The 27797-nt window shown below is 36.9% G+C and overlaps 1 protein-coding gene across 2 annotated transcripts in view; it reads left to right on the plus strand.

The window, feature by feature from the left end:
* The first annotated feature begins 2305 nt into the window (after window positions 1-2305).
* The window catches only part of INPP5K (inositol polyphosphate-5-phosphatase K), a 96158-nt gene continuing 70666 nt past the window's right edge, over window positions 2306-27797 (plus strand). For both annotated transcript variants that reach the window (XM_053706242.1, XM_053706243.1), the window contains exon 1: window positions 2306-2401. The gene's annotated coding sequence lies outside the window, so the exon portion shown is untranslated. The remainder of the gene's footprint in view (window positions 2402-27797) is intronic.

Genomic DNA, 27797 nt, shown 5'->3' on the forward strand with positions numbered 1-27797 from the left:
CGGGATGTGTGGATAAGACAGTGGTCTCCACACGTGGAGTGCAGGGATACGGGGAAGTCGGCCCAGATCCCCAAACCCCTGGCATGGGGACCCTAATCACCCTGTTATATCCCCAGCTGGACCCAGAAATTGTGGATCTAATTGACTTTTCCTCTGAGGTGTCAGATGTGGATTACCCAACAGAAGAGCAGGCAACAGGGCAGAGTGTTTTTGGCCTCTGCCCACCCCTAACTGGAATTCCAGAAAACAGGAATGACAGCCTCACGCTGGCAGAGGGACCGGAGGAGCATGCAGCAATCCCAGCAGAGGAGCTGGAATTGGGAACGAGAGATGTCGGCCTCTCTTCGCAAGCAATGGGAGATTCCTATCCAGTACAAGTGGATGGGACTACAGTCTCCAACTGTATTCTCCAGGGATGCAGGGCAGTTGGCCCAGATCCAGAACAGCATGTTGGAGTGAGCCCAGCCACCCTGCCCAAGTGGGCATAAAGGACTTAATAGTTAATAAGAGCTGTTTTTATATTTTAAGATGTATTTTATTTACGTTTCTGATCTGATTGCGTCTCAGGAGTCTGTCTGGGTAAACTGATCGTGTTCCTGTGTGATTATGTTAACTAGACTGCCCAAAATCAGATTGTCTGAGTAAACTTTCCTCCCCAGTTAATTAACTTGATATGCTAATCTGTTTACCTGTGAATAGACAATAGTTAGAGGTTTGATGTATTGTTCATATGTTTGCTTTACTGTTTAACCAATTCCCTCTGTAACCTGAAGCTCTGTGACTCTGGAATGCCAGGGTGTATAAATATGTGTGCTGCTTTTAAATAAAGTGTTCATTTTGTGTTCAGACAACTGAGTGTTGCCTCAGTTCTGTTCCCTTCCATAACTTTAGACTGCGGTCAAAGGGAGATACCAGGAGCTATTGCTCTAGATAAAGGGATATCCAGGACAAGGGAAGTGTTCTGACGGAGGTACTCATTCGGCAGTCTGTCACATATAGTAAGAATAATAATGACAATAGAGTAAAATTAAAAGCCAGAGCAACCTCTGTGCTGGGAGTACTAAACTAAAGACTGACTAAATTGAACACGGGGCAGACTTAAAAGGCATTGACAGGATATAAGTAAAAATAGGAGCATATAATTGGGTTTTCTTGTGCATTTTATTTGATCTGTCATATAGCCTTATGTTATACTATCATTATCTGAAAAAAATTAAGAAAATGTAATTAAACCTTTTAGCGCTAATAGCAAAAGTTTAAAAAAATACATTATAATGTGTGAGCAGGAGGACTTTGCACAAAATCTTTCAACTCATAGCACATTTCCATTGATATCTTATTCACTGTTTTATCCCAGGACTTATTTAATGGGCACACCACCCAGCTGATTTTACTGATCACCCAACTAAATTCTAAGCCATAATTAATGTTAACATTTTTTCAATATTTGTTGCACAAATTATGATTAAATCAGTTTATGTTAAATTATGCAATTAATTTGTGCATAACATAAAATGTAATATTGCATAGTATTAATGGGTTGTGCGAATACAGCTCCTGGTTGAATCAGCTTCAGTTTAGCAGAGGCCAGCAGTGCTCTGTGGGTCCCAAGTGGGAATTTAACTATTTAATGAACCCCTTTGAAGAGGTTAATCACATAGCATTACAGCGCCATAAGTGTTAAAATGACATGCTCTTAACGGATTACATCATATAATTTTAACACTATAACGGCCCTTTAAACATGTTCTGTTACTTATAAATAAGAGCAGCAGTTTAACATTTTGTTTTACTTGAAAAAAAGGTCATAAAAGTAAAAAATTATGTTTCATGGTTGAGATAGGACTATCAATTTTGAGACTTTTCAACAATAATGTCAAAATAAAATATTTTAACACGTTACATTTTCTTCTTGCACTTTTATGTCATTTTAAGTAAAAGTTTTTAAATTTAGGGTAAAACTAACAGGAAGTGCAAAAGTATGTACAGATAAGTCCTAGGACTCTACTACTCACTGGCTGACATAGATAACTGCCACAGAAATGTGTTTTTTTGTTTTTTAAAAACTCTTTTAGACAGTAATGCTGCTCCATACATAAACAGACATGAGCGAAAACGCATCACATACCTAAAAATGTGATCATGCTGCTTCCTGTACCATGTGATTACACAGTCGCGTGGCAACTGTCATCACCGGTACTTTAGCGAGTTGGTAACTAGCCTTACTCTGCTTTCTGTAGTTCCGTATAGAAGATTCGTCGAAGTCACGTGACTGTTATGACATCATTGGTCTTTTAGCAAGATAGGAACTAGCCCCAACCAAAACAAAACAGTGTAGAGAGAAGGCGTTGGAAGGTCTGGTTAGTGTTGCTCTCAGCTGTCACGGAGCGCGAGGAGACTGGTAATGTCACATTGGTTCATCTCTGCTTTATCCCATTTGGTGTATAACATTAATGTACTAAGGGTGATGGTGCTTTGTTGTAGCAAGCGTTTACCTGTCGTTTATACCCACAAGATGCTGTGTTCTAGTAGTAGAGCAGGGTACCAGAGGGGCAGCTTTCACTGGACAGCAATACCTTCCATTACATACTTTATTTAGAAAGCCGAAGTGTTTTGGGAATCGACTGATTATCTCTTAATTCAAAACATAATTTTTGAACTGTGTTGTTATAAAGACCAAGCTGTTTCATGTAATCTCATCTGATATTGTTGCAATCTGACACTTTTCTCTATAAGCTACTTTTTATTCATCCCAGGAAAGTATTCATACTGTAGTAGTGACTTTTTAAAAATAATGTAATCCCATCTATTACCAGTGTTATTTTAATTTTGACTGCATTTCATTTCTCTGGAATTATGATTATTTAATGTTTTTTTTGTTATGTTTTTTCAGTTTGATATGTAAGATATACACTGAGTTTCTTGCAACTTTATATAAATATTTGAGTGACAATAATATTATATATTATATACACTGTTCTAGCTTAATTTACAGACACATCCAGGTGAAGCAGAATAGTGAAGAATAGCAGCCTCGTTTATGATTTTATTTATTTTTCATATAGAATAATTGGTTTTGGAGAAGCAGAATACAATTCTTTTTCAAAGTGTGTAAAAATAAGAGTATCTTTAAATACTGCAGCCATTTTCTGTAAACATACCTGCTTGATTGATTTTTGTCATTGGTAGTTTTTACTATATAGCCATGGTTGCCATGATTCCAGTATTTAACTGGACTGTCATGCAGTCAGGTATTTCAATCGCCTGTCCAGTGAATGTAAATGTAGCCACCAATCAGCAAGCAATATCCACGGTTCTGAACCAAAAAAGGGCCAGCTCCAAAGCTTTAATTCCTGCTTTTTCAAATTAAGATACCAAGAGAACGAATAAATATTTATAATATTAGTAAATTAGAAACTTAACATTGCATGCTTTTTCCGAACCATGAAAGAAACAAATTGGATTTAGTATCCCTTTAAAGTGACAGTCTAGTCAAAATTAAACTTTCATGATTCAGATAGGGCATGCAATTATAAACAACTTTCAAATTTACTTTTATTATAAAATTTGCTTTGTTCCCTTGGTGGTATTTTTGAAAAGCTAAACCTAGGTAGGCTCAAACTGATTTCTAAACCGTTGAAAACCGGCTCTTGGCTCAGAGCATTTTGAAGGTTTTTCACAGTTAGACAGTACTAGTTCATGTGTTTCATATAGATAACATTGTGCTCACTCCCGTGGAGTTATTTAGGAGTCTGCATGGTTTGGCTAATCTGCATGTCTGTCAAAAGCACTGAGTTAAGGGGGCAGTCTGCAGAGGCTTAGATACAAGGTAATCACAGAGGTAAAACGTATATTATTATAACTGTGTTGATTATGCAAAACTGGGGAATGGGTAATAAAGGGATTATCTATCTTTTTAAACAATAACATTTCTGGTGTAGACTGTCCCTTTAAGTTTAGATTAAGTAGCCAGTTAATATTTTTGTTTAACCCTTAACAGTGATTACTGGTGGATGTAAAAATGATCTCCTTACTAAGCCAAGCCAATGTTTTACAAGACAGATATTAACCCATTAAGCATCTATGCTAAAATAAGACAATTAAAAAAATAATATGAAAATTGTTTGAAACAAGAATTATTGTATGCTTGCACTTTTGTTAACCCATGTTTAACTAAACTCGATCTATAAAGCTGGAGACCACACATGAATAATGCTATGAGTTCTGGTTATATGTAAGTTAGCTTGAGTTATGTTGTAAGTGTGAGTGTTAAACATCTAATTTCAATGACTCATGAGATAAAATGTTGGCATCCTTCCTGCAACTCAAGATAATTTTGATCAGACATACCGGATATGAGAGATCATTCTTTCTATCTAATAAGGCTTTTTAATATCAGATTCTGTATAGTGAACTATACATAAAATGCAGTGGATTGATGGATATGCCAGGTAAAATGTAGTTAGAGAAACTCAAACTGTCAAACAAACTGTGTATTGTCCTGTTTTTCTTATTATCAAATAGTTCTAAGTCCCATACGGTAGTAGAAATATTCCAAAAGTTTTCAAGCAACACAAATCTTTGCAAAGCAAATCGTGTCCTGGTTCAGTTAATGTTTTTCTCCCTCTCTGATGAAAATAAAGTGATTTCTTGTTCTAAATCAAATAGTTGATAAATTAAACATAATCTAGGTAAAGTAGTCCCTCCAATTGAGCATATACAAGGAAGTAATAACAAGGAAAGTTAGATTGGCCACAATAGGGTAATGGGGTGTCTATGCTAACAAATGTATATCCTTTTATATGGGTCAGGTTTCTTATTTGCCTGCTTCTGTATTGTGTTGCCACCAGCACCAACTTTGTGTTGTATCCTCTGGGGGGGGGGGGGTATTTTATTTTTGTGTGGAAATGGGCAGAGGTGCTTGTTCTTGTGAGAAAAATGAGAGATTCAGTTTTACCCCACAGGGCTGGTTGGGATTGCAGGATAAGTAAGGACCTTGTGAGGCATTGGGTCTCCCTATTGCCCATTGGCCGTGTTGGGTCTTTTCTGACCGGTGAGGCAAATATTGTTTGCTATCAGTGAAGCATTTCTGTACTTTTTGGGTCACAACTTAGCCTTTCTGTTGTTACTTACTTTGATTCTGGAAATTCTACACACTCAGATCCATATGCAGAGCTCCCAACCTTCCTGCACTTTGTTGATTGTCCCTCTCTTTGTTGACATTTAAATGCTTGCCAGACTCTGCCCTCACAATTGTACCTTTTCCCCCTGACCTCCAACACTGGCCATGTTCATGAGCTTCCTTGACGCTACCTCTAGGCTAACACCTCTCTGGATTGTCCTGTGCTGCAAATAACCAATGAACTGCCCTTGTTTCGCCACCACAGCTTTAGTTTCTGGTTTTAGTGTTTTGAATGTTTAGCGCAATTCCTATGTACAATCTTGTGTTATGTGTTTTGCAATCCAGTTTGTCATCTTCATTATATCTGTAAACAAGACACATGGCAATAATGTTTTACATTCTTTTAATCAATGACAGAGAGATAAATAATGATGTAGCTTTATGTCATCAACATTTCATGCTTTGCTTATTATGACTAGCCAGATTTCCCATTTGTTGTGAATTCTCTTTTTATTCCTTTGTCTTTTTGCAAAGCTGATTTTTTTTTTTTGCCTGGTAGTGATAGAAAAAGAATCAGAATTAAAAATCAAATCTGTCTTGTCGTCTGGTTTACAGGCATGTAATTAAAGGGACAGTATACTGTAAAATAGTTTTTCCCTCAATGTGTTTACAATTGCTTTTTTTACCAACTGCAGAGTAAAAAATTTATGAAAATTAGCTTTTTAAGGTTTATTTGTATATATTAAAGCTCTGATTTTGTGTTTTGAAGCCACAGCCTAATAAAATAGGTTGAGCTTGTAGGTATAATCAGATCTCATTACTGTATCACATTGTGCACATATACCTGCTTCTTTATCTTATATCTGTCCTTAAAACAATCACCAATACTTTGAGAGAACAATGGAAAATCAACATTTTATTACCTTATCTCTGCTATATCGCACTGGGAGTGTAATTTCTTCTGCTGGCTGTGTTTACAAAGCTTATCTATAGCTGGTACGCGCGGCCACAAACTTTCAGAATAGGTGGGGATACCACATGCTAAATTAACAATTTCAAATGCCAATATAAGGGTAAAGGAGCTACTTGTAAACAATTTAATACACTCCAGCAGGTAAAGTGGATCATTGGGAACAAATTAAAGGGGAGAAAATATTTGAGTAAACTGTCCCTTTAAGCTGTAACTATATTATTTTCTGTAGAGTAAGTCATTTTATGGCAATGCCTTGAACAGTTTGTGGAAATTTTAAACTTTTTTGTGTGTTTTGTTTTTCTTTGAATGATTTAAATGTCTTTAAAGTGACTTAAAGTGGATGTAAAGTCACCGATAGTACACAACGCGAAAAGCTTGAGCAACCAAAAATAGCATAAGTTTAAGTCATCGTTTTTATAAATAAATAACATTAGATCTATTTTTATACTTATCTAGTTATCTTCAACTCTCTCTCTCCCTCCGCCCGCCATTTTGTTCCGCTTTTTGTAATTTGATTGACATTTCACACAACTAATAATCATTATTACCCCGTGGCGTCCAGCCCCTTTTCCCAAACGTCATTTTCTCTTTATGCGCATGCGTATTTTCTATGCGCATGCGTAAAACAAACAGCTGGATATCGAAGTGCTGCGCGTTCACGCTGTTCGCATGCGCATATAAAGCCAGGAGCCACAACAGTATTCTATTGACTCGGACGTAGCAACGATTGTAAAACTAGGCAATCCAAATGTAGTTGCAAATAGAAAAAAAAATAATAAATGTACAAACGAATGTAATAAATTGTGATGACAAATGTAATAAAACCTGCTTTTATAATACAGCAGTAAACTTTGAGCAAGGACCGATGTATTCATTCGCAATTCAAAATAGCTGTTGCTTGCTGGAAAAGTATTCAATGAATGAAACATTCATTGAATACTATGTAGCTTAGAGAACATCACCGCTCATGACGCTTGCGCATATTAGTTAGATTATTATGATCGCGATCGCAATGCGGTTCACTAATGCATGCGCAAATCAGTCACTAAAAGTTAAACGCATGCGCACAAAATTAAGACACCGTGAACGAGCATTGCGAAACGTCATAGAGCGGGTGGGACCGCTCTAGACGTTATGAGGAAGGAAACAGGGAAGTAATGGATGGGAGGAGCTGAAAGCACAAACGGAGATAAGTAAAAAAGTCTCATATAATCGTTGATATTCAACTTTTTAATAAAAAAACAATGCGATTTTGCTAATACAGCTAGGATGAATCAATATTTATTACTAACAACAGGAAAATTTACATTCACTTTAAATGTGATAATCAGTTGCATAATACATTATCATATCAACAATGAATTATAACTTAACTATTCTTCAACAAAGGATACCAAAAGAACAAATGGGATAATAGAAGTAAATTGGAACTTGTTTAGCATTTCATGTTCTATCTGAATCATGACAGTTTAACTTTGACTTTAATAAAGAACATGTGATAAGCGCCACATAAATTCATTTAGATCTATTAAATAAATAAATAAAATAAACTTCGTGTACATATATATGTATATACTAACCTTGTTTAAATGTACATTTGTAATAAACAGACAATATATATATATATATATATATATATATATATATATATATAATATGATACTTAGTCCCAACTGGGCCAATCTTGATCCTCAAATAAAAGAGAAGATCTTGATCCTCAAATAAAAGAGAAGATCTTGATCCTCAAATAAAAGAGAAGATCTTGATCCTCAAATAAAAGAGAAGATCTTGATCCTCAAATAAAAGAGAAGATCTTGATCCTCAAATGCTGCTCCTTCCCAGCCCTCTGGTGTTTCCTCCCAGGCTCAAAAAATATGTGTGACGCTTCAATCTGTATAACAGAGTAAATGGAGCGCACAAGAAGGTCTAAGTGCAGAGTTAAAAGTACATTTTATTTCATCACATAAAAGACCTATGTATATGCACTCACAAAGGAACTGCTACAACATACCTCATATGTTTGAGGGTTATACAGATTGAATCGTCGCACATTAACTTTGACTTTGTTGTCCATTTAAATATTTGAAGAAACCTAAAGTCTTACTTGTCCACTGCAATTCTTACTAGTATCTATCTATCTATCTATCTATCTATCATCTCCTGATGCCTAAATATGAAATGGGCTATGTGTGGCTATGAAGGTATCAATGAAATGACCACAGCTGGCAGCGGTAGTCAAGGTGTTAACCCACAGACTGACACTGCTAATGGGAGTCATTAAGAGTAGCTGTGGTAGTGAAAGGGTTGTTAAAAACCTGAGTTTACAAATGTTATGTTTTATGGATGACAATGGGATCAGGAGTCACTGGAATAATGTACTCAGGCAGCACTATGTGACAGAGGGACAATAATACTTCAGCAGAGAGTTAGTGGCTGTTTCCAGCAAGAAGTGATGTGCAATACTGTTTTTACTCATTAGTAAAACAATAGCAGAATGTGAGTGCCAGAAAACACACTACTATCTGTGCAAATACACAATTTATCTTTCCTGATTCAGATAGAGCATACAAGTTTAAACAACATTTTAATATACTTCTGTTATCAAATTTGCTCTTGGTATCCTTTGTTGAATGATCAGCAATGCACTACTGGGATGTAGCTAAACACATAGGGTGAGCCAATGACAAGTGGCATATATGTGAAGCCACCAATTACCAGGCTGCTCCCAGTGATGCGTTGCAGCTCCTAAACTTAGTGAAACAAGGGTATGAGTGAACGAGGCGCTAGGTTTAAACCTATACAATACTACAATATAAAGGAGTTCTCCTCAAAGGACTCCCAAAACTTTATGGTGTAAGTAAAAGTGAGCACCTTAAAGTATTAACTTTGGCATACTTTTGACAAGATCCCCTTGTCGCTCTTTTTTCACTGCAGGAAACATTTGAACCTGTCTTAAATATCTTACAAGAATCTACAGACTTTTTGATATATCTTTTATAGGTTTTTATGAACTGTTTGTTACATTGTGGTCACCAATGGTATAAGAGTTTTTGTACTATTTATATGTTTTTATTTCTATTTTGTTGAGATTAAATGTGGATTTTTTTTTTATAAATTTGCTATGCATTTTATATGTAATTAATACAGCTTCTTATTTTATCTGATACTGCCCTTTTAGCCTCCTTTTTAGCCAGTATTTTCTTTTGAATCACATTTGGTTATTTGTCAGCCTATAACTATATATTCAGTCTCTTTAGACGCCACTCTATTTGGTCTACCTGGGTGCAATTTATGTACTTAAAGCTAGACATTTTAAATACAGCTCCTAAACTTACCCATGTATGCTTTTCAATAAATGATGTTAAGAGAACAAAAAAGAGATAATGTCAAGCTATGTCTAAAGATGTTCCCCATATGTTAATGAACAAATAACGTCAAATTTGGCTGAACTGAGTGACCTTATTAACTAATCTTGACAAAACAAGATATATATATTTTTTCTGTGAGGAGCAATTTGTCCTAAACATTTTTGTCTGTGCACATGTCTAGTTTTACTAACTTTCACCTCAGCAAGTGAGTTAAAGGGTTAGTCTACAATATAATTGTTATTGTTTTAAAAGATAGATAATCCCTTTATTACCCATTCCCCAGATTTGCATAACCAACATGGTTATATTAACCCTTTAACGCCGTTAGGACGATAACCAACATGGTTATATTAACCCTTTAACGCCGTTAGGACGTTGTATTTCGTCCGAATTTTGCTGGGCTTTAGCGCCGAAGGACGAAATACAACGTCCTAACCACTTGGCTTTCCTGAAGCCACTGGCCCTTCCCTGGTGGGATCGCGGTCTGGAGGGCGTGCCTAGCATCATAGGGACGCCCCCTGACACAATCCCATCATTGAAATCTCGTGATCACGTGCACGGTCGCGAGATTTCACTTTGTTTACATCGGAACAAATGTTCCGATGTAGACAAGTTAACCCCGGCACGAAAGGGTTAATACACTTTTTACCTCTGTGATTACCTTGTATCTAAGCCTGTGCAGACAGCCCCCTGGTCACATGACTTTATATTTAGTATCTATTGACTTGCATTTAGTACTGTGTTGTGCTAAATCTTAAATAACTCCTTGTGTGTGATCACATTGTTATCTATATGGCCCACATGAACTAGCAGTCTCCTGTTGTGAAAACAAATAAAAAAGCATGTGATTAAGAGGCTGCCTGGCTTAGAAACAGGCAGAAATTTAGAGGTTTAAATGTTTTATGAAGTATATTAATATATCAATGTTGGTTGTGCAAAGCTGGGGAATGGGTAGTAAAGGCATTATCTATCTTTGTAAACAATAAGAATTTTAGTGTAGACTGTCCCTTTAAGGGCTGCCTGTAGAGAAGGGGTTCAATGGAATAGGCACTCTGCTGGGGATAATTTTATATGACAATAGTATTAAATAGAAATAAGACATTTTAAAGGGTTCTACACAAGAGCTTGCATGACTCTGGTTAGGATCCAGCCACCAGAGGGGATTGATGGGTTGCTTAGGCTTCAGGGGCCATGCAAATTAAATAAGGGGGCATACAAATAAACTAGGCCACCTATGAATATCATCCTGTAGTCTTTTTAGAAACCCTTATATGGTTGGAAACTCAAGTGACATGAGAGCTAATAGTACACTGGCTCTGGACATCCCTTGAGATGCTTTGCAATGCAAATTGTGTTTAAAAACAACACCACCACAAATGTCTGCTTTAGCCTTAAATACAGAGCACGCAGTGCACCTACCTGATAGCACCAATGTGAGCTGGAGATTGGTACCAGGTGCTTTGTAGAAATTGCTGAGAGGTAATGTGCACTGGTCTCCCACTGATAAGTGTTTTGTATACAGATTGTGTAAAATAATCCAAATTGTAATGAGATTGATAGAATGTAATATAAAGTTAGCTGTAATGAATAGCACAATCTTGTATATATTACATTAATAATACATGCAATGTAATCTTCTGTATAATTCATACAGTTATGGAAGGGCTATTTTATGCAATGTTTCAAGATCTTGAATTTATTGTGTATTTGAGGTTTATAAATTGCATTGGGCTTGTTATGGGCATATACTGGTTTTAGTCTCAAAATACAAGACTATTGCTGTATGTAGTACCGTAATACTTTGTACTGGACTAAGAATGTATTTTCAAGATGAACCTTTTTGAAAGGTGATTTTTAAATCAGTAACACATATAGACGCGCGCACACACATCCACATTCCCAAACTCAAAATGAACAGGCAATTAATAAATAAAAACTTTACTTCCATTATCAAATATATTTTATTTTTCTTGCTAACCATTTGTTGAATCTTAGCTCCTTTCCATGAAAGCATACTGCAATAGTTTCAAGAGAGTGCACATATTCTATATGGCCACCATGATATTCACAACTTCCATGCTATAGGTAATAAAGGATAAGTCCCTGCCTTATCCTTTATTGAGCATATTTGGGATGAATTGGAACACTGATTGTGATTAGGCCTTCTCCTCCAACATCAGTGCCACGTAAATGCTATTTTGGCTGAATGAGCACAAGTTCCCACGGACAAATTTCAAAACCTTGTGGGCAAACTTCCCAGAAGTGTGGGTGTCTGTTACAGCGGTAAAGTTGGAAGGGCAACTGCATATTACCGCCCAAGGTTGTAGAATAGGATGTCCAACAAGCTCATATAGCTGTGATGGTGAGGTGTCTACACACTTTTGGCCATATAGTGTGTGTTGAACACTTACTATACAGCAGGGTTTTTCCACAATGTTTTTAAAAGTGTTATATTACAAAGTATACCAAGAAAAGTTTGATAATGGAAATACATTGGAATTATTTTTATTTTTTTAAATTGCTGTCTAAAGCAGTGCTTTCCAAACTGTGTGTCGGGACACACTAGTGTGTCGGCAGGAGTGTGTTGGTGTGTCCCTGCTTCAGCACAAATGTTTTTACATTTATTTATTTTTTGAGTTTCTGACTTTCTGCCTGCCTGCTACGCATATCACATGGTTGACGCGTGATTGATACCTTGTGGGTCACAGATCATCCTAACCAATTGGCACAGCTCAGTGGGAACTGAAACTATTCCTATTGGCGGCTTTAGCGGCACATTGGCTCCTGACTGCACGTTTAGTCTCCTTAATTGGCTCGTGACTGCATGTGTAGTCATTGAGCGGGACAGCAGTGTGTATGCAGCGCGGGCAGTAGTCAATCGGACTCACCGAGCTCTGAGGACGGCAGCTTAAACGCTGAGCTGAAGTCAGAAGTCAGAGGGTTTTTTTTGCAACTAGCTCCCAGTAGTGCATTGCTGCTCCTGCTCTTGATATATGGATAGGAAGTGGAAACTTAAAAATGCTTGATGATGAAATGCGAGTGTCTTTATCTAATATTCCACTAAATATTCAGAAATTGTGTTCATCCCATTAACCTCATACATCCCATTAAAATAGTAAGTAGCTATTGGTGTTATTAAACTTTTTTTTAATTCTTGCACATACATTTTCATTATTATATCATTTATGTATGTGTCTGTATCTCTTAAAACAAGTTAGTTTAACCTCCTGCTTGCTAGTACAACTGATTTAATTACTGTGTCGCGAAATGATGTAGGTCTAAAAAGTGTGTCACCAACATGAAAAGTTTGGAAAGCTCTGGTCTAAAGGGACATTAGAGTCAATATTAAACATTCATGATTTTGTTAGAACAATTTTAAACACCTTCCCAGTTTACTTCTATTCTTAAATTAGCTGTTGTTCTCTTAATATCTTTTGTTGAAGAGCTAGTGATTGCTGCATATGTGCCTCTTGTCATTGGCTCCCCACTAGCTCCTTTTAGTGCATTGCTGCACCTGAACCTACTTTTCAACAAACAATACCACTTAACAACTAAGCAATTTTGATAATAGAAGTACATTTGGAAAATTGTTTAAAATTGTATGCTCATTCTGAATCATGAAATTTAAATTTTGACTTTACTGCCCCTTTAAATCATGAGTTTAAGTTTGACTTTTGTGTCCCTTTTTAAATGGACAGTAAATATCTTGTTATGACAAAACATTTCTGTTGTGTTGCTATAAATTAACATTTATATAACTATTTTTATTTCTTTTTTAATGGCAATTGATTTTCAATGACCAAACTACACCCACGATTAACCTTATTTGGAGGAGTCCATACAAGCTTTAGTCTGCCATTGCTATAATATTAGCATAAAGTACATTGATTAATAGTAATCTGCTAAAGCAAAATTAGGGAAAGATATGTAGCATGGTTAGCAATTAGAAAGCAGCAGGGTGCATTTTGAATACTGAAAATTATAAAATCCTCAATTTCCAGACCTAAATAACATGAAAATAGGGCAAAATAATTAATAGTGTAACTACTTGTAGGCGAAAATCAATAAAATACTTGTGTGTAACAAATTGTAAGATGCAGAATCCTCTTTCACTCACAATAATAATTCCTTTGTATGGCTGCTTGTTCTTGTAGCATCTTGTATGGTACTTAGTTTTGATCACAGATGGATGGATTGTTTATCAGGGAAGAAATCTTAGCAGGGAATTTTAATCTGGTGTTACCCTGTCTAATCTCTGTACCAAAAAGCTTCTTTAATCACATGCTAAGAGTATTCTATGCTTAGGCAAACTGCTGTATACAACACAGTTTATGTTAATACTCAGATTATGATTATTATTAGTTATTGCCAGGATTTATTTACCACCCGTCACATTAAATATTACATTTTTTTTTTAATGTTTCTTGCATAAATTATCATTAAAACAATGTGTGTTAATAATGAATTTCAGACTATAAAAAAGCTGCAATGAAAAATATATTAGTTTGCAAGTAAAACAGCTTTAATTATTTAAATTTTTTTTAAAGTGTGTGTGTATAAAAAGTTTGTAATCCTAATTGATATTGTCTGTTCCTCCGCCCCCTTCATTTCCTCTTTTGGCTGGGCTATGATGTATAGAGCTGTCACATTCACCCTCTACATAAGCTTTCTAAGGGCTTTAAAGGGGCTGGACTTCAAGATTGTCATATGACACACGTGTTGATTTGGATGTTCACTGGAATTGACATAAAAAAAAAAAACACAGTTCATTGTGGCATAAAAGCATTACTATATACACTAAGTTAACCCTTTCACAGATGGATTAAAAACAAAAAAAAGTACACATATACTTTTTGAATTGCAAAGAGTAAATATATGGCATTTGAATAGTTAAAGGGATAGTAAGCCCAAATGTTTTCTTTCATGATTCGGATAAAGCATGCAATTTTAAGCAACTTTCTAATTTACTCCTATTATCAATTTTTCTTCTTTCTCATGCTATCTTTATTTGAAAAGGCAGGAATGAAAGCTTTGGAGCTGGCCTATTTTCTGTTCAGTACCCTGGATAGGGCTTGCTGATTGGTCCGTCTCCAAAGCTTTTATTCCTGCTTTTTCAAATAAAGATAGCAAGAGAAGGAAGTAAAATTGATAATAGAAGTAAATTAGAAAGCTGCTTACAATTGCATGCTGCATCCGAATCATGAAATAAAAAATTTGGGTTTAGTATCCCTTTAAGTACAATAACTTTAAAGGAACAGTGTACACTCAAATTATTTTTTTTAATCCGTTCCACATCCATAATTATTATATTCTACCCTGATAATTTTTGCCATTAGAGTACATATTTTTAAAATATTTCAAACCTGTTTTATTCCCCCAGCCACGTATTTATTAGTAACACTTACTGCTCCATGCACGCTCTCACCTTCTCCTGTGCACCCCCTGCATTGTGCACACACTGAATACTTCTATCACTGAATTGTATAATAGGTGCTGATTTAACCATCTGGCTGCCACATGGGCTCATTACTGTCACAATCTTGTCACTTTCAATGTCATCTGATATAACTTTAGGACTCTCTGACACATGTACAGTGGGGCAAGGTGCTGGGCAGAAGGTACAGAAACAGTGTCAGTTTGTTCTCTCCTGCTGTGCATAGAGAGAGTCATCCCAGTGGGCAAATGCGCTGCTTCTTGCACCTAGCAGCCTGTGACCCAGGGGAGGCACAGAGCCTGTATAGCTCTATTAGAATCTAGATACAGATATCTCGATAAACTGAATATGGAATGGTTTAGCACCATCCTACCATCTTCTAGGAAACTAATGCACAGAAAGTGTCAGTCCATGCTCGAGGGGATTAGGGTGACAGTGGGCACAGGGCACTGATAAGCTGAAGACAATGGGCGCAGGCACAACTCTCCTGGATCTTTAAGGCTTTCTTTCTGGAATGCAACTATTGGTGATCAAGCGGCTGAATACAATCGGTGCAGCTAGGCTGAGTAGTCATAGCAGGTTGTATTTGCCTGGAAGCAGGATGCATGCTGGCAGTTTGCAGAATACACATAGCACCAAGATGATCTACAATCGGCGGAACACAGTTGTGCACAAAACCTAGCTGGCAGGGTACACATGGCACATAGTGCTGGGCACTTGCTAAGCACCCAGTAGATGTGCATGGGACTGAGCAAGGCCCACAGAAGGCCAAAACAATTGTCTGGGGTTGCCATGTTCCTTGTTCAGAAGAGAATTGCCTTGTATTTCGGGGCTGGACTGACCTTTTTAGGCGGGATCAGACTGATATATTTCAGGAAAGTTTTTATCTGTGAAAAGCACAATTGGACTAAAATAGGCTGCTCCCAGGTGATAACTCGCCATAGAACAAGCTACTGAGCTGCTGAGACAATTGCTTTAGGGTCACAGTCCTTTAAAGCAATCCAAATTAAAAGAAAGTAAAAGTATTTTTTATCTTAACCTGGAATGAATTGTACAATGTATTGTAGGTAGTTAATTCTAAGGTTGTTCAGTGTTAGATCATACTAAAGAACTCTTACAACAAGTGCCCTTCCTTTTGTAAGTAAACTTCATGAGCTTAAAGGGACATTCTACACCAGAATTGTTATTGTTTAAAAAGATAGATAATCTCTTTATTACCCATTCCCTAGTTTTGCATAACCAACACAGTTATATAAATACACTTTTTACCTCTGTAATTACTTTGTATCTAAGCCTCTGCAAACAGCCCCCTTATTTCAGTTCTTTTGACAGACATCCATTTTAGCCAATCAGAGCTAGCTCACTAGAACTCCATGTGCGTGAGCACAGTGTTATCTATATGACACACATGAACAAACACCCTCTAGTGGTGAAAAACTGGCAAAATGCCCTGAGAGAAGAGGCGGCCTTCAAAGGCTTAGAAATTAGCCTATGAACCTCCTAGGTTTAGCTTTCAACTAAGAATACCAAGACAACAATGCAACATTTCTGATAAAAGTAAATTGGAAAATTGTTTAAAATTATATTCTCTATCTGAATCATGAAAGTTTATTTTGGACTAGACTGCCCCTTTAAAGGTAACATGTGCAACACTAAAAATTTTGTTTCGTTTTCATTAGTTAAATAAATAATTTCGTTTCGGCAAATTAGTTTAGTTAAGTTAAAAAAAAAAAAAAAATTGTTTCGACAAATTAGTTAAGTTAAATCACCCCCCACATCGCAACAGCCTAAATTAAACTATAATAACCCCTAAACCTAACACCCCCTAACTTTAACATAATTAAAATAGACCTAAATTAAAGTTACAATTATTAACTAACTACCTATTTAAAAAGAAATACAAACTTACCTGTGAAATAAAAATAAAACCTAAGCTTACACTAATAAAACCTAACATTACTAAAAATAAAAACCTAAGATTACTAAAAAAATGAAAACTACAATTACAAAAAATAATAAACACTAAAATTACAAAAAATAAAAAAAACTACGATTACAAAAAATAATGAATTTATCCAAAACAATAAAAACTATTCCTATTCTAATACCCCGTTTAAAAAAAACCCATAATCTATAATAAACTACCAAGGGCCCTTAAAAGGGCCTTTTGTAGGGCATTGCCCTAAAGTTAACAGCTCTTTTGAATAAAAATAAAAACACACACCCCCTAACATTACAACCCCCCCCCCAAACCAACAAAATAAAAATAAACCGAATCTGCCCATTGCCCCGAAAAGGGCGTTTGTATTGGCATTCAGCTCTTTTTCGGCCCATTAAAAATGCCTAATCTAAAAAAAAAAAAACACCCAAAAAAATTTAAAAAATCCCATTACAAAAAATAACAGACAAACTTATCCAAAATAATAAAAATGATTCCTATTATTCTAAGAACCCACCCCACAATAAAAAGAACCCTAATCTATAATAAACTACCAATAGCCCTTAAAAGGGCAATATAACAGCTCTTTTGCTAAAAACAAATTACAACAATCACCCCCTAACATTACAAACTGCCACCCCCCCAACCCACAAAATAAAAAAAAAACCTAACTAAAAAAAAAACTAATCTACCCATTGCCCTAAAAAGGGCATATGTATAGGCATTGCCCTTAAAAGGGCATTCAGCTATTTTTCGGCCCATTAAAAAAAAAAAAGCCCTAATCTAAAAAAAACACCCCAAAAATTTTTAAAAAAATACCTAACACTAACCCCAAAATCGGTACTCACAGTTGCTGAAGACCGGCGAAGCATCTTCATCCAGGCGGCTCCATCTGTATCCATCGCGGGACCGGCATCTTCTATCTTCATCCCAGCGGAGGCGGAGAGGTCGTGGATGTGTAGAGGCGGAGGTCCAGGCGAAGTTCCATTGGTCCGACGTGGAGGTCCTCTTCATGCAATCGCCGCACATGGAACATTGAATGCAAGGTACCCCTTTTATATTGGGGTACCGTTGAATTCCTATTGGATGAAAAATTAAAATCGGCCAATAGGAATGAGAGCTGCTTAAATCCTATTGTCTGTTTAGTTAGTGTCAGCCATGTCGGAACTGTAGTTTAGAGGTTAATAGGTTTAGTTAGTGTCGGCGATGTTGGGGAACTGCGGTTTTACGGGTTAATAGGTTTAGTGTTGACGATGTTTGGGAACGGCGGTTTAGGGGTTAATAGGTTTAGTTAGAGTTGGTGAACTGTGGTTTAGGGGTTAATAGGTTTATTTAGTGATTTAGTTAGTGTCGGTGATGTCGGGGAACTGCAGTTTAGATTAGAACAATGAAAAATTCCGAATATGAATAAAGAATGCCCGAAAATTCGGAAACTGATTTATTTATCTTTTGGATTTTAGTCATGGTGCCAATTCGAATTAATTTGAATCTCCGAATCGGCCAAAATTCGGCCAAAACGAATTGCACATGTCTACTTGGAGGTAATTTCAGATGTCAAGAATGAATGTGACATTAAACTGCTGGGGACAACTATAGTCACAGGGTTGCTACTACTCGCCATGCTACTATTTATCCTGTGTCTGCAGCTCTCTTTAAAGCGGATTTGCTTATTTTATTCTTAAGGTGGTGAGAGTCCATAAGTCCTTACTGTTGGGAATTCTGCCACCAGAAGGAGGCAGACACCCTTCACAAAGAAACCCTACAACAAGAGTTTTTAATCCCCCCACAGTTTTTTTCTTTGCCTCTCCAAGAGAAGGTGAAGATTTAAGGTGCTCAATATTCTTTTCTGAAAATGGAGATCTTTGATCTCGTGGTGCCCCTCATAAGGTGAAAATTTGAAGAGAAGAGCATAGGAGAGTATTTGGCTGTGTAATTTAATCCTCCTGTGAGTTTTTGTTCACAAGTCTGCCACAGGTATCGCTGGGACTGGTCCTAAAGCCTCCTCCTGTTTGGCCATGTACAGTGGTTTACTCAGTCAGTAAATCCTCTGCTGTTCCATACAGTACTGGATCGACTCTCTACTGTACACAAGCATTGCAGCTGGGTAAGCACAGTGGAGTGGGTGTTCTACTGGTTAAGTACCTTTTTTACTTACACAGCCCACATGCTATCAGTAGGTGCATAGGCTTATGTATATAATAGCCAAAGGACACTATTAAAGGGACAGTTTACTCAAAATTTTTCTCCCCTTTAATTTGTTCCCAATGATCCACTTTACCTGCTGGAGTGTATTAAATTGTTTACAAGTAGCCCCTTTACCTTTATATTGGCATTTGAAATTGTTGATTTAGCATGTGGTATCCCCACCTATTCTGAAAGTTTGTGGCCGCACGTACCAGCTATAGATAAGCTTTGTAAACACAGCCAGCAGAAGAAATTACACTCCCAGTGGGATATAGTAGAGATAAGGTAATACAATGTTGATTTTCCATTGTTCTCTCTCAAAGTACTGGTGATTGTTTTAAGGACAGATATAAGATAAAGAAGCAGGTATATGTGCACAATGTGATATAGTAATGAGATCTGATTATACCTACAAGCTCAACCCATTTTATTAGGTTGTGGCTTCAAAACACAAAATCAGAGCTTTAATATAATATACAGAAATAAACCTTAAAAAGCTAATTTTCATACATTTTTTACTCTGCCGTTGGTAAAAAAAGCAATTGTAAACACATTAAAGGAAAAACTATTTTACAGTATACTGTCCCTTTAAGGTAACACTGATCTAGGGTTTGTGGGCGCATAGCGTGATATTATGCTGAGTGTCATTGACTGCTTTACAGGACAATTTACTCGCTGGAGCGGCATTCAGAATTAAAAGGTACATTTTTGAAGAAAACAGTGAAATGTCAATTTTGATGAATTAAAGTGCCCTTGTTTTTAATAGGTTTATTAATAACCGGGCACTAATTCATCAAAATGGACCTTCACTTTAAAGGGACAGTATACACTAATTTTCATATAACTGCATGTAATAGACACGACTATAAAGAATAAGATGCACAGATACTGATATAAAAATCCAGTATAAAACTGTTTAAAAACCTATTTAGAAGCTCTCAGTCTAGCTCTGTTGAAAAGGGAGCTGGAAAGCCCACTGCAAGTGGGAAATAAGACTCTCCCCCCTCCCCCTTCATTTGCATATGAAAAGACCCTTTACACAAACAAAAGCAAGCTGGAGTAGGTAGCTGACGGTATTCACATAAAACTTTGGGGCTTAGTTAGGAGTCTGAAAATCAGAGCAATGTTATTTAAAAATAAACAAAACTATACATTTTAAAAAAACAAAAAACTTTATGGGCTATATAAATAGATCATCTACAAAACATATATGTAAAGAAAAAATGAGTGTATAATGTCCCTTTAAGTAACCTTTTTTTACTGGAATCCTCTTTTTTTTTTTTTTTTTTTTTTTTTTTTTTTTTTTTTTTTTAAGCGCAGCAATCTCTGCAGTTAGATTTAAATAGCGATGGCTGTATTTAGCATGATTCAGTTAAAATTCCTCTTCTTTCATTGCCCTATTACCCTTTAGCAGCCCTCAGTATGTTTTTTCCTTGAGTTCAACTTTATCTTGTATCTAAGCCTCTGCAGACTGCCCCTTATTTCAGTTCTTTTGACAGACTTGCATTTTAGCCAATCAGTGCTGACTCATAAATGACTCCACAGCAGTGAGCACATGATCTATATGACACACCTGAATTAGCGCTATCTTGCTGTAAAAAACTTTCAAAATGCACTGAGATAAGAGGCAACTTTCAAGGGCTTAGAAATTGGCATATGAGCCTACCTAGGTTTAGCTTTCAACAAAGAACACCAAGAGAACAAAGCAAATTTGATGATAAAAGTAAATTGGAAAGTTTGTATAAAATGACATGCCCTATCTGAATCATGTAAGTTTAATTTGGATTAGACTGTCCCTTTAACTCCTACAATCCCCCAAGACATACCATTGGGAAGGTAATCGCCCTTCCCAATGGTGTATGTCTTGGGAGCATAAAATGTATAAAACATTTAATAAAAAATTGTAGGAAGAGGGTCTCTAAGTGCCTGTAACGTGATACCCCTTTGTTGTAAAGCCCCATATGTAAATTGTAATAGCCAGGTGATCACTGTGGTGATGGTGATTACCTAATGTGAATAATTGTTTATTTATTTGCGCAGATGCTCAAAACAGCTACTATGTGCAAATAAAACTTATATAAATATACCAAAAGGCCCTAAATTATATGAGGATAACCCCTTCTTTCTTTTGATTAATAGAGTCTAGAAAACACACACTCACACACTATTGTTTGTTAAAATGTTCATTAAAGGGACAGTAAACATTGAGAATAATAATGTAATGTAACAGGAAAGCTGTCGGCTGCTTTACCTTTGTGTATGAGCACGCTACATTTAGTTCAGTGGAGCCACAGAGCTCTCTGTGTTTAGTGAGACGTGATGCGCTATTTGAAAAAACATCAGCTCAGAAGAGGACGGCTTCTTGCTGGAGGTAAGTATACTTTTAGGTGACAAATTTAGGCTTTTAAAAAATAAAAATCAAACAAATGGCGATCATCATGTTTCATAATTCTGAACTTAGTGCTAAATTTTGTAATCTTATTCGTAACATTTACTGTCCCTTTAAAATTGTAAAAACATATTCATTTGTTCATACATTTTGTTATAGAATTCTCACGTCACAATATGTACATAACATGTAACATGAATCTCTAGAGCCTAATGGGGAAAAAAAACAATATATAATATGTGCGGGTTTATCACTAAAAAATGGCATACAGTAAGGATTAAATGTGAACAGCAGCTAAAACCTACAAAACAGCTCAGCAGAAAAGAATAAAGGCCTATCTGATTTCCCTGTTGATGTAAGATCTTCAAAGTTTTTTGTGTGGCAGATTAGTCTGGTCAAAAACTAGTTATATCAAGCAGGATTTTTTTTTATCCTAGATGCAATCAACTCAAGGTTTTCTTCCCCCCAGATTACCAAAACTTCTCAAGCTGTTAGATATCTCACATTTAAGATGTGTCATTGTACAAGGGACTGCATTTTCTTTTTCTTGGTGTTTCTTGACCTTTGTCAGTTTTATATGAACCTGTCACTTCTGAAGGTTCTGGCATAAAGACCCAAAATTATTCTTTCATGGTTTTAGATAGAGAATACAATGTTAAACAACATTCCAATTTACTTCTATTGTCTAATTTGCTTCATTCTTTACATATAATTTGTTGAAGAAATAGCAATGCACATGGTTGAACCAATCACACAAGGCATCTATGTGCAGCCATCAATTAGCAGATACTGAGCATATTTAGATATGCTTTCCAACAAAGGATATCAAAAGAATGAAGCAAATTAGATAATAGAAAAAAAATTGGAACGATGTTTAAAATTGCATTCTCTTTCTGAATCGTGAAAGAAAAAAAATTGGGATTTCATGTCCCTTTAACGGAATTGCAACTAAAATGACACTTCCTAAAGGATCCCTTTGTTAGTGAAAAGTAGCTTATTGCAAAGGAATGCGATTTCCTGCTGCTGAGTTTGAATAGCACTGTGAGTGGTTTAACATTTTATGAGTGGGGATGTGCCTGTCTTTAGTTTTATATAGTTGCCAACATTTGAATAAAATTTCAAGGGGCACTTTGCAGCACAGCAAAATAATGGGGTTACAGCAGTATTGACCATTACTACCAACATTTTCCACTTCCAAAACACCCAATGTAAATCACAAACAATTTGCACAAAATATGAAATATTGTATTATTTTTTTCCAATTTGTAAACTGTATGAGTATCACAGTGATGACAGTACACTAAGTTAGATATATTATTATTCTGATGTTTTAATGTAAACTGCAAAAGACATCGATACCACAATATGCAAACATAACCATACAGAAGATGCAGGAGAGATCTATACCACAATATACAAACATAACAATACAGAAGATGCAGGAGACGTCTATACCACAATATACAAACATAACCATACAGAAGATGCAGGAGAGATCTATACCACAATATACAAACATAACCATACAGAAGATGCAGGAGAGATCTATACCACAATATACAAACATAACAATACAGAAGGTGCAGGAGACGTCTATAGCACAATATACAAACATAACCATACAGAAGATGCAGGAGAGATCTATACCACAATATACAAACATAACAATACAGAAGATGCAGGAGAGATCTATACCACAATATACAAACATAACAATACAGAAGATGCAGGAGACGTCTATACCACAATATGCAAACATAACCATACAGAAGATGCAGGAGATGTCTATACCACAATATACAAACATAGCAATACAGAAGGTGCAGGAGACGTCTATACCACAATATACAAACATAACAATACAGAAGATGCAGGAGAGATCTATACCACAATATACAAACATAACAATACAGAAGATGCAGGAGACGTCTATACCACAATATGCAAACATAACCATACAGAAGATGCAGGAGAGATCTATACCACAATATACAAACATAGAAATACAGAAGGTGCAGGAGACGTCTATACCACAATATACAAACATAACAATACAGAAGATGCAGGAGATGTCTATACCACAATATACAAACATAATACAGAAGATGCAGGAGACGTCTATACCACAATATACAAACATAACCATACAGAAGATGCAGGAGACGTCTATACCACAATATACAAACATAACCATACAGAAGGTGCAAGAGACGTCTATACCACAATATACAAACATAGCAATACAGAAGATGCAGGAGACGTCTATACCACAATATACAAACATAACAATACAGAAGATGCAGGAGAGATCTATACCACAATATGCAAACATAACCATACAGAAGATGCAGGAGAGATCTATACCACAATATACAAACATAGCAATACAGAAGATGCAGGAGAGATCTATACCACAATATACAAACATAACAATACAGAAGATGCAGGAGATGTCTATACCACAATATAAAAACATAATACAGAAGATGCAGGAGACGTCTATACCACAATATACAAACATAGCAATACAGAAGATGCAGGAGACGTCTATACCACAATATACAAACATAACAATACAGAAGATGCAGGAGACGTCTATACCACAATATACAAACATAACAATACAGAAGGTGCAGGAGACGTCTATACCACAATATACAAACATAACAATACAGAAGATGCAGGAGACGTCTATACCACAATATACAAACATAACAATACAGAAGGTGCAGGAGACGTCTATACCACAATATACAAACATAACAATACAGAAGATGCAGGAGACGTCTATACCACAATATACAAACATAACCATACAGAAGGTGCAGGAGACGTCTATACCACAATATACAAACATAGCAATACAGAAGATGCAGGAGACGTCTATAGCACAATATACAAACATAACAATACAGAAGGTGCAGGAGACGTCTATACCACAATATACAAACATAACAATACAGAAGGTGCAGGAGACGTCTATACCACAATATACAAACATAACAATACAGAAGGTGCAGGAGACGTCTATACCACAATATACAAACATAGCAATACAGAAGATGCAGGAGACGTCTATACCACAATATACAAACATAACAATACAGAAGGTGCAGTAGACGTCTATACCACAATATACAAACATAACAATGCAGAAGATGCAGGAGATTTCTATACCACAATATACAAACATAAACATACAGAAGGTGCAGGAGACGTCTATATCACAATATACAAACATAACAATACAGAAGATGCAGGAGACGTCTATACCACAATATACAAACATAACCATACAGAAGATGCAGGAGATGTCTATACCGTCCACAATATACAAACATAATACAGAAGATGCAGGAGACGTGTCACTATACCACAATATACAAACATAACCATACAGAAGATGCAGGAGACGTCTATACCACAATATACAAACATAACCATACAGAAGATGCAGGAGACGTCTATACCACAATATACAAACATAACAATACAGAAGGTGCAGGAGACGTCTATACCACAATATACAAACATAACAATACATACATAACCATACAGAAGGTGCAAGAGACGTCTATACCACAATATACAAACATAGCAATACAGAAGATGCAGGAGACGTCTATACCACAATATACAAACATAACAATACAGAAGATGCAGGAGAGATCTATACCACAATATGCAAACATAACCCCCCATAGGCCCCAGTGAAGGCTACACTGAACATAACCATACAGAAGATGCAGGAGACGTCTATACCACAATATACAAACATAACAATACAGAAGGTGCAGGAGACGTCTATACCACAATATACAAACATAACAATACAGAAGGTGCAGGAGACGTCTATACCACAATATACAAACATAACAATACAGAAGATGCAGGAGACGTCTATACCACAATATACAAACATAACAATACAGAAGATGCAGGAGACGTCTATACCACAATATACAAACATAACAATACAGAAGATGCAGGAGACGTCTATACCACAATATACAAACATAGCAATACAGAAGATGCAGGAGACGTCTATACCACAATATACAAACATAACAATACAGAAGATGCAGGAGACGTCTATAGCACAATATACAAACATAACAATACAGAAGGTGCAGGAGACGTCTATACCACAATATACAAACATAACAATACAGAAGATGCAGGAGACGTCTATACCACAATATACAAACATAACAATACAGAAGATGATGTCTGATTCCCACAGTCGGGTTACCATTTCAGGTCAGATATATATATGGTGGGAAACGGATACAGACAAAAAAGGTGCCTTTGTGCATTTACAACTTTCTGCACATGCCTACAGTTATTTCTCTCTTGCGTGTGTGTGTCTTTGTGTTTGTCATGGTCTTTATACGTGTGAGAATGAGTGTGTTTGTGTTTATGTGCTATTATACATAGTGTGTGTGCATGGCACAAGAGTGTTTGGGTCTGGCCTGAACCCTAACTTCTGCCATTGTAAAACAGATGTTACTGTACTAAGACAGAAAACACCTTTTATTGATTATTTGCCAGTGAGCTTTAGTCCCATAGACCAGAATTTATAGAAAATATTTGGGTTTCATATCCTTTTTAATAGTTGTAGTATTACTACACACTGCTGCAGACACTTCTGCCATAGAGTGCTAAAGACTCCTGAACACTCCTGAGCTCCTGTGAGGCTACCTACATTTTCACAAAGAGAACACTGCAACTTTGATAAGTCAATTATTATTATTTTTATTATTATTATCGGTTATTTGTAGAGCGCCAACAGATTCCGCAGCGCTATAAACAAAGGGAGAGTACAACAAAACAATTATAGGGTAGAGGGCCCTGCCAAGGGTTGCACTGTTGTAGTCAGCTCTTAAGAAGGTGATCTACTAACAGCTGGACTATTAGGCTTACATGCTAAGAGGGTTCAGGGGATTGCAGTGGAGGAGAGGAACTGGTATTAGGAAAGGTTAGCGTAGGTTGTATGCGTCCCTGAACAGTAGAGTCTTTAGGGAGCACTTGAAGCTTTTAAAACTAGAAGAGAGTCTTGTGGAGCGAGGCAGAGAGTTCCATAAGATGGGAGCCAGTCTGGAGAAGTCCTGTATACGGGAGTGTGATGAGGTGACAAGAGAGGAGGAGAGTAGGAGGTCATGAGCAGAGCAAAGGGGACGGGAGGGAGAGTATCTGGAGACAAGGTCGGAGATGTAGGGGGGAGCAGTGCAGTTGAGGGCTTTGTATGTCAGAGTGAGAATTGTGTGTTTTATTCTGGAGGCAAGAGGAAGCCAGTGAAGGGATTGGCAGAGAGGCGCAGCAGATGAAGAGCGACGTGTAAGGAAGATGAGTCTGGCAGAGGCATTCATTATGGCTTGTAAAGGAGCTAGGCGGCAGGTGGGGAGACCAGAGAGGACAGAATTGCAGTAATCAAGGCGGGAAAGAATGAGAGAGTGGATTAAAATCTTAGTTGTGTCTTGTGTAAGGAAGTGTCTAATTTTAGAGATGTTTTTAAGGTGGAAGCGGCAGGCTTTAGCCAATGACTGAATGTGAGGAGTGAAGGAAAGATCTGAGTCGAATGTGATCCCGAGACATTGGGCGTGCGGGGTAGGGGTAATGATGGAGTTGTCAACAGTTATAGAGATATTGGGGGTGGAGATTTTGGAAGAAGGGGGTAAAATGAGGAGTTCAGTTTTGGAGAGATTTAGCTTGAGGTAGTGAGAGGACATCCAGGAAGAGATGTGAGAAAGACAGTTAGTGACACCGGTTAGCAAGGAAGGAGATAGTTCTGGTGCAGAGAAGTAGATTTGGGTGTCATCGGCGTACAAATGATATTGGAAACCGTGGGACTTAATTAGGGAACCTAGTGATGATGTGTAGATTGAGAAGAGAAGGGGACCGAGGACGGAGCCTTGTGGTACTCCGACAGAAAGTGGTGACGGGGCGGAGGAGGCCCCAGTGAAGGCTACACTGAAGGTACGGTTTGACAGATAGGAAGAGAGCCACGAAAGGGCTGTGTCACAGATGTCGAAGGATTGGAGGGTTTGGAGCAGAAGAGGATGGTCGACAGTGTCAAAGGCTGCGGACAGATCAAGGAGGATAAGCAGAGAGAAGTGGCCTTTTGATTTAGCTGTAAGTAGGTCGTTGGTGACCTTAACAATAGCTGTCTCTGTGGAGTGATAGGGACGAAATCCAGATTGCAGCGGGTCAAGAAGGGAGTTTAACATAAGGAAATGGGATAGGCGTGCATATACTAGTTTTTCGAGAAGCTTAGAAGCAAGAGGGAGGAGGGAAATTGGGCGGTAGTTGGATGGGGAGGTAGGATCAAGGGAAGGTTTTTTGAGGATAGGTGTGACCAGCGCATGTTTCATTGATGAGGGAAATGTAC

This window comes from Bombina bombina, chromosome 3 (genome assembly GCF_027579735.1).
Source record: "Bombina bombina isolate aBomBom1 chromosome 3, aBomBom1.pri, whole genome shotgun sequence".
NCBI classification, from domain to species: Eukaryota; Metazoa; Chordata; class Amphibia; order Anura; family Bombinatoridae; genus Bombina; species Bombina bombina.